Source organism: Palaemon carinicauda, chromosome 33 (genome assembly GCF_036898095.1).
Source record: "Palaemon carinicauda isolate YSFRI2023 chromosome 33, ASM3689809v2, whole genome shotgun sequence".
In the NCBI taxonomy this organism is placed as follows: Eukaryota; Metazoa; Arthropoda; class Malacostraca; order Decapoda; family Palaemonidae; genus Palaemon; species Palaemon carinicauda.
The window spans coordinates 24,834,709-24,844,708 of NC_090757.1; positions in this window are offsets into that span (position 1 = coordinate 24,834,709).

Here is a 10,000-nt window from a genome sequence, read left to right on the forward strand (position 1 = left end):
AGATAAAAGTGTATGAATAGCAGTAAACTTATTGCTAAAGCAAATATCAAAGTATATGAAAGTAGTAAAATTCTCAATGAGGTCTCATCTAAATTTGAACATTCTGGTAACTTTCAACAAAAACTTTCGACAGGTTTTGACAATCTCTCAAAAATATAAATGAAAACTTTTTCCAATAAGCCCATATACCTTATCAAACTTCCATTATCAACACCTGCGCTAACAGATGCTTGGAGAAATTATTTTTGGCGTGAATTGGTCCAAAGAAAAACAAATAGCGAAAAGATGAGTTAAAAAGCAAGTCATCGAAGCAGAAAATATTGGACGCAGTTAAAAATAAGTCTCTTCATCATTTTCACAAAATTGCGGTTATCACAAGTGGAGAGAGAGAGAGAGAGAGAGAGAGAGAGAGAGAGAGAGAGAGTGGTGTGTGTGCGCGTTTGTATAACAATAGCCTTTTTCTTGATAAAATCTAAGTTCAACTAACAAAAACTTTCAAAACTAATTTTAACTGCAGTAATAAAATAAACTATCGAACATCATGGATTTATTTTTATTCTAATTAGCCAAACCAAGTACTACAAGAGAAAATTTAAAATACAAACCAACTAAATACAAATATAACTTTTAACAGCATATTTTCAACTACAAGAAGAGAGAACACATCTAAAGACGACCCAAAAACGCCCAAGGGTATGGAATATCCTGGGAGAAGCCTACCTCGGGAAATGGCCAAGATTCCTCATTCAACGAGCAGAGGTCTTGCAGGCAAGGCCGCAACACCCACTCTCCACCTACACACACCATAATATACTATTTTCGTCTAAACATATTACTCGCTCACGCATACACATGTGTACTGTATGTGTATATAATCCGTCGATGTATCTTTGAAATAATCACAGGCATGGAGTATGTAATGAAGCTATGCAATTTAGAGTTGAGAGAGAGAGAGAGAGAGAGAGAGAGAGAGAGAGAGAGAGAGAGAAGACTGTATGTGTAGATAATTCGTCGATGTATCTTTGAAATAACAATCACAGGCATTGAGTATATAATGAAGCTATACAATTTAGAGTTGAGAGAGAGAGAGAGAGAGAGAGAGAGAGAGAAGAAGAGAGAGAGAGAGAGAATTTAAATGTATAAAACCAACTGTGTCGACGTTTTATCATTACATAAAGTACCAAATTGAATACCAAGTCGTGAGTCTGATATATAGTAGATATATTTACTGTACCTATAAACACCACCACCATACAGGTAACAGTAAAGGACCCCCGGAAACAACAGCAATTCCGAATGAATGACTATACAGGAGGAAGAAAGATTCCCGTGGATAAACGAGACCTGACACTTGTATCCTTTCAACAGTGGCGGAAGTAAACCAATGCTTTCGTTGCAGACAATACCCAGTAAAACAGCCCACACTTCCTTCCCGACTAATAACCCACCTCGTATGACCTACTTAACTTTGAGCCTCTCGACTGCAAAAGGGATAATTATAAACAACAGGTACGTTAAAGTACGCATGTGTGTTAATACTTAAGGTGAATGTGGAAAGAAGTTCCGGCAACAGGAAAATCTTATGATTTTTAAGGTCATACAAAACGCCTCAGTCAAATTTAGTGTGATGAGTCAATTCTTTAATTTATTTCCTATAGTAAAAAAATACATCCAAAATACTATACTGGAATGGAAAACACATTACATCAAAATTGTTATAACCTAAAAAAAATAAAATAAAGCAGGGACATCATAAAAAATTTATAATAAGAAACCAATACTTCACACTAATCAAAAAGAATAATCTAGAAAAAACATATTTCCAAACACTACAGGGTAATTGTGCAACAAAACTGTACCCATGCATAATTCTAAATAACAATGATAAGTATGCAATGTAATAATTCTGAAACGTCATGATCGCGTTTTTAATAACTTATTGTCTGATCAATTTGAAAACTATCACTTAATATCAGCATAATTCGTTAATAGAAGATGTAGTGTGGCTCTTGAAATCAGATTGTAGATAAGACTACCCTTAGTAATAAAAAAATAAAGAAGTTTTAATTTCCAGAGAGAGAGAGAGAGAGGAGAGAGAGAGAGAGAGAGAGAGAGAGAGAGAATCAAAATATTTGTGTGAAAAATTATATGATTCAAGTAACAAAAGTTTTAAAGGTGATCACTATGTAACTTTATCAAGTTCATGTATCAGAGTGAAATGAAGGGAAATCGAAATAATTTCATAGACGATGATTGGAAAGAATCTATTGGTTCACGACATGCTTCTTCCTGATGCTTTCTATAAAGGTCCCTGCTAGCATAAGGTCGGCTTAACCTACACCAGCCATAACGTCGAAGTTACGGTTAGTTACTCTTCAGAGACTCCGTTTTCTAATCTACGTTTTCTTTAGACTATATTAAGAAAACCTACTTTAGAAAAAACTTCAGGGGTTACAATTACATGTTTAAACATTAATATAATAAGACTTTTATCTTAATTCAAGTTTATTAAATGTAACTCAAGATGGCTGCTATTCTCTCTTTGGGCTTATAGTATCCTGCTTTACCAAATAGGGTTGTAGCTTGGGTGGTAACAACAACAAACGGAGATCAGGTGAATATTATATATATTATATTATACATTATATCTCGTAGCTGTTGATAGTAACATTGTAATTTTGTTTACAGCTTCCTATAATTATAACTATAGTTTTTAATCTATAAATTAAAGTGTGTTGAATGGTCTATCTTTTCTTTATTTACTTTTTCACTAGAGTATTTTCCCTGTTGGGGCCCTTGGGCTTATAGCATTCTGATTTTCCAACTGGGCTTATGGATTTACACTTTAATAAGAGTAATAATAATAATAATAATAATAATAATATAATAATAATAATAATAATAATAATAAAATTAAACTAAATTCGTTTATAATTCTTCGTTGTCTATTATTGAGAAAAAGCAATCAGATCTTTTGGTAGACGTCCAAATTTAATGATCGTAAATCATGACCTAACATAAATTGGAGAACCTGAGAAATACATCTGGCTAACAGCCAATACTGTAGATTCACCTGGCTAGCCAGAGAGAGAGAGAGAGAGAGAGAGAGAGAGAGAGAGAGAGAGAGAATCCGTCCCCTTAATGTTTTCAACGGTTCATCTTGGGTAGGTGGCCCCAAAATTATGTAACTAAAATATCAAACCGCAGAACATTGTGAGTATGTTGGCCATGCCACCAGCCCCCTGTTGAGTTACTACCGCTAGAGTGTTATGGGGTCTTTCGACTGGCCAGAGAGTACTACAGTGGATCATTCTCTCTGGTTACGGTTCATTTTCCCTTTGTCTACACACACTGAATAGTCTGGCCTATTCTTTACATCGTCTCCTTTGTCCTCATACACCTGACAACACATTACCGACCAATTCTTCTTCACACAAGGGGTTACTGAACTGTTAATTGTTCCGTGGCTACTCTCCTCCTGGTTAGGGTAGAAGAGACTATTTAGCCATGGTAAGCAGCTCTTCTAGGACAATCCAACATCAAAACATTGTTCTCTAGTCTTGGGTAGTGCCATAGTTTCTGTACCATGGTCTTCCACTGTCTTGGGTTAAAGTTCTCTTGCTTGAGGGTACACTCGAGCACACTATTCTATCTTATTTTTCTTCCTCTTGTTTTGTTCCAAGTTTTTATAGTTCATATAGGAGATATCTATTTCAACGTTACTCTTCTTAAAATATTCTATTTTCCTTTTTTCCGTTCCTCACTGGGTTATTTTCCATGATGGAGCCCCTGGCCTTATAGCATCCTGCGTTTCCAACTAGGATTGTAGCTTAGCAAGTAGTAGTAGTAGTAGTAGTAGTAGGACAGTCACTGTCTTGCCATTCATGAGCGGACTTTTAACAGTTGAAATTTATATCAACACTTGCCTTGAATATAAAAGTGAATAAAGTCAAATTCATTTTAAGAATATTAGCTACTTAGGACAAGAACACGTGATAAATTAATAAATCATAATAGCAATATTTGTGCTACTTATAAAACTCCGTGGCATGAGCATTTAATATTCTGCAATAATATTCTACTTCAGTTACCCTCTTCCGCTACAGAATACACAGTTTTCTTTCACAGATCTCATGGTTGACTAATGTATTTCTCCTCCTTTCGGGATTTTGTGACTCGTATAATCGGGTACTTCAATTACATTCGAAAGACTTGAGAATTTTATTCTGAATTCAACCATATTGTAAGACAGTATGTTCATTATGTGTAAAAAATGGAGAAGATATAAAATATAAGCCATCTTTGATGAATCTTCTTATAAGTAATTAGAGTCAACTTCATAGTTTTATTAAAAAACATTACTATATTTACTGAACTAAAAAATAAAGAACTTAATTCAACTACACAACTTCGAGGTGTATTACTACACTAAATTACATAAAATCGAATATGTCTTAGGTTTCTTCTAAAGAAAGTGAACCAGACATTATACGGAGTCCTAAAAATAGAAGGGATGTAAGTGTGATTTGAAAAAACACAGCTAATCACCCGTTCAAAAGAAAAATCCCCGGCAATGAACGTCACAGCGAGACGAACGTGAAATCATTCACCTCGTGGGCCCCAGCAAACGTGCTTGACGAATTGCAAATTCGGGGAAACGGTTAAAACAGAAGAAAACAGCACTACTGAATAAAGCAATCTTCCTCAACGACACAGTTCACTCTGGTGCGAAATGAAAAGGGTGAATGGAAAGTCTCTTAAGAGAGAGAGAGAGAGAGAGAGAGAGAGAGAGAGAGAGACGACCCTACTCCATTTGCTCTTTGCTAGAGCGATTTAGTTTAAGCATTTAGTGTCCTTATAATCTTTTCTAACTAATTCTTGAACTTATCCACCATGTCACTGATTACTACATCTGCTAGAAGTCTATTCCAAGTACTTGCTATTTTGTATGTAAAGATATTGTCCCATTGAGTGGTGTTGTATCTTTTCAACTCCAGTTTGTATCCGTTACCTCTGGACTGATTTGTGCCAGGCGTGAATAAATTGTTATGAACTAAATGTTATTCCATGAGAGAGAGGAGAGAGAGAGAGAGAGAGAGAGAGAGAGAGACCCACTAACTTTACTGTTAATTAAACAACCAGGACATTTAAGCAGCCTTAACAAAGCCTCAGTACAACCTTCACATATAGCTGAAGGCCGTTCGTTCACGGATCTTCAGTGGCACAAACAATAACGTAAACAAGGAAAACCATCAATGTTCAAAGTCATCAGGGCGACTCGCTTCTTTGTTTTTACTATAAAGCCAACTTCTGTATCCCAATAGTAATATGCAATTATCTTGGTCAAAACAACACCAACCTGTAGTAGTAGTAGTAGTAGTAGTAACAGTTTAGTTTTTGTAGTAAAAATATTCTTATACAAAATATATACCTTTTACACTATACACGCATACTGTGTGTGTCTTTATGTATACAGTGTATATATATGTGTATATATATATATATATATATATATATATATATATATATATAATATATATATATATATATATATATATATATATATATAGAGAGAGAGAGAGAGAGAGAGAGAGAGAGAGATAACAATCCATCCATGACGCAACGGTATTAGGCAACGACCTACAATAATTTATCTTAAGTGACTTAACCTCTACTTAACAACAAGAAGGTCAGGGACATGGTTCCCCCCCCCCCTTACTATACACCACAAGGAAACTGCATTAGCAAAACAAATTAAAATATTTTACTGAACAAATGTTATTAAGAGTTCCTTAATATAAAGAAAATTTACGTATTGTATACAAAAAAAGGGTTTGGAAATGAGAAGGCAGAGACTGAATAAAGAAGCCTTTCAAATTACACAACTGTAATGTAAATACCGTACTCGCATAACTCTCCCTAACACGTTAGGCTGTATTCCAGGGAGATGTGCACCAACAACACTTACCTGTAAAAAGAAAAAAGGAAAATTAATACAAATACAAGAAAATTAATACAAATACAAGTTTAATGAGTGTTAGTTTACCCTAAATTCAAAATATGCCATTTGAAATGGGTAATCCATATGATTTGTAAATATTCAAAATGGTTGGAACATAGTTTTAAACATTTAAAAAAAATAATTTTCATTGGTTAAGGAAAAAACACAAGACACGTACGTTATATACATACATACATACATACATATATATACACATATATACATAAATATAAACATACATATAATATATATATATGTATATATATATATGTATATATATATATATATATATATATATAGAAAAAACACAGACACGTACATTATATACATACATACATACGTACATACGTTATATATATATATATATATATATATATTGAAAACTGACATACACGAGCATTTGTAAAATTAACCACTCCCCTTCCAATAAAAGGACACTGACATTCGGGGATAAAGTTTTTACATTCTTAAATAACGAACATAACATGAAAACCCAGAGGCTCTATCATATAACATATTACCTTTACCAACACATTTGAATTCGTTAATCAATTCACCCTCATAATACACATATCTAAATCAGAACGTTACTATCGATTGACCTGGATTACTTTCCCTCAGACTGGAGAAAATATAACGTCATTATAAGGTCATAAAAATGGAAAAAGATAATTCTTATAAAGAATAGGAAGCAATTATGGGGGACCTCATCGTCTTGGTGTCTATTAACAAAGGGTGAGACCAACTCAACCGGACAACAAAAGTTTGTCCACAAAGAAATGTTTGGTTTCTTAAAAAAAACTATTCCCAGAATCATACCCTAATTATACACATTGTAAACAAAGCAGGTAGCAACCTTTTACTGAGCATTATACAGAGGAGTACCAGCATACCTTCATAAAAAAACATTGTGAAAATAGAATTTTTTTTTATCTAGGTAAAAGAAGACACCGCAATTATGACAGGTGGGGGAAAGAAAAGTTTCAACAATTCTTTTTCTTATCGAAGCCGAAGAGATATTTTACTCGTCAAGAAAATCATACTTTCTTTTATTTTCCCTTAGGTTGGAAAGACGAGCCAACAATTCCAACAGGGCCACATCATTATTTCCACTAAAAGAAATAAGCAACCCACTAACTCATTTTCAATTATCTACCAGATAATTTTTGTAAGTTATTAGGTGGTGGGGCCGACAAACTGTAGGGGAGGGAGGGAGAGAGAGAGAGAGAGAGAGAGAGAGAGAGAGAGAGAGAATTCTTCAAACACGTACAACACTCGGACACGCCCCCTTGGTTCTCCCACAAACCTCCACTCCTTCAGAAATCAAGGTAATCTACACTTCACCACAAGAAGTCTAACTAAATACATTTCATACACTGTAGGTGTGTGCATGCTTCCATGTATGAAAGCTTCTGATTTTCCATCTTTTTCAATTACTACTACCAACGTAATAGACGAACACTGTGGAACCATAGCTATGTGTAATGGAAAGAAAAATCTTGGATTTTTCTTTAGATAAACGCAAGAATGAAACATGACCAAATTTAGAGCAAATACTGAATGTATCTCACGATAGGTCCAACACTAGAAATAAGCGGCTGTTTAATTTTTAAAAATAATTTCTTTGGTAGGAGGCCGTAATTCACACACAAACACACACACACACACACACATATATATATATATATATATATGTATATATATAAATTTATATATATATAAATATAAATATATATATATATAAATATATATATGTATATATATATATACATACATACATACATACATACATATATATATATATATATATATCTATATATATATATATATCTATATATATATATATATATATATAGATATATATATATATATATATATAGTGGAATCATTCAACAAAATCATACATAAATGATTGACATCAGAAAGGAGGAATTAGTATCCAAAACGAAAACGATACATAGGAGAAAAGATTCAGCTTCGTGGTAATGGACGACTGGAATGTGTCTGAGACGCCGCGGGTTTTTTGTCCAAACTAAACGAGGAAACAAGGAAGAGGCGAAGTCGGTGGTTTAAGGAACTGTGAAGGTTGTTGGCTCTCTACTGGTAATTATCTATATTTTCTAAATTTGTTTTATGCTGATTACGTTCATCTGTATGCTGGCTCTACTGCTAATCATTTATGTTTTTAATTCGTTTTTCATTTGCTGCTTTAGTTCATTTGAATGTTATACGATATTTTTTTTTATTAATCATTATGAGCAGTACCAGCTGAACTCGGTTGAGTCCCTTGTTAGGCTGGGAGGAACGTAGAGAGTAGAGGTCCCCTTTTTGTTTTTGTTTCTTTGTTGATGTCGGCTACCCCCCAAAATTGGTATATGTATGTATGTATGTATGAAGTCCATAATATGGAAGAATATTAACATGAGCCATTTCTTAGCTTTTTTCACAAAAAAAAAAAAAAAAAAAAATTATGAAATAGTATTATTATTATCATTATTAATTGCCAAGAAACAACCCTAGTTGGAAAAGCACAATGCTATAAGCCCAGGGGCATATAGCCCCAAATATAATGGCAATATATACTGGGGAGAGTTTCATAAAGGAATGATGAACAAAGAATATAGGAAGTGTTCCATAAACGAATGAATAACGAGAATAACAAAGAAAGAATATAACCAAGTACCTTGGCAGTTTCTACAGCATGATTCATATATCGCATGCGGACCAACCGAAAAAAAAAAAAAAAAAAAAAAAAAAAAAAAAACCTAAACAGATATTGCTTCCTAAATCTTCATTGGCAAGCGAGTTTACAGATAAAATTTCTTCCCTCTATTCTTTTAGATGCTGTACTACCAAACAATCTCGTTCGAAGAGGCTAATACTTCACATTTTAATAAGAATGAAAATACTTATCAATACCAATAAATATCCAGAAAAGCTACACGTTTCTAGAATTCTCAAATTATTAAATATTTACTTACGATATTATACTTAAGATATATTAAAAAAGAAAACTGCTCCCCAGTTACACTATGAAAACATCTGAATCACAAACTGGTTATGGCCAGTCTAGGATCATTTGTCCCGGGATAGCTGCCTGAACAAAGCGCTTGAGCTTGTAGCATCCGGCTTTTCCAACTAGAGTTGTAGTTTGCCGGTAGTAGTAGTAGTAGTGGTAGTAGTAGTGGTAGTAGTAGTAGTAGTAGTAGTAGTAGTAGTAGTAGTAATAATAAAATAAATACTAACACTTCAAATACAATGCCTGTCACTGCAGGACGTTTTATTCTTGTTTCCCTCATATCAACCAATTTTTAAGGTTGGCAAATTTCAGTTCATCCGGACAACACATGCAAAATTAGCGTAATGTAATAAGATTATATTTCTGTTCATCTAAAAAATAGAAATAACATGGAACAAAACATCGCTAGTTGCTAATATACTTAATAATCAACATTTAACGCATATTTTCAATTGATTTATCTTCCATTCATACAAAAAGATGCATTGAAGCCATTTCCAGCATCCAACGAATAACCGAAAATCTAAAATATACTCTACTTGATCTGATAAGTATAATTCTTTAAAAGTCCGGAAGCCTTCATTCACAAATAAAACAAAATAAATATAATATTGTTAAAAAAACAAGGTAATAAAGATATTACAAATTCTCCCATCTTCCAAGGTCCAATGACTGGTACTCTCAAGACCAGTAATTTTATTTCATTAAACTAAACCTTGAAATAACACCAAATTACAATGACAATGACATGGGGAAGGGTTTAATATGGGGATAATTAGTAATCCATGATTCCCATTAATGTGAAAAAGCCATGAAAAAAAAAATGGAGGCTGGAAATTGGCACTTGACATTACAGCCAAACATTGTACATTTCGTACACAAGTTCGTGAAGTAGTTAATGGCCAAGTTAGCCGAATGTTGATAATGGATTTGATAAAGTAACTCATTTCATACATTACGAATAATTACATTAAAAAGAA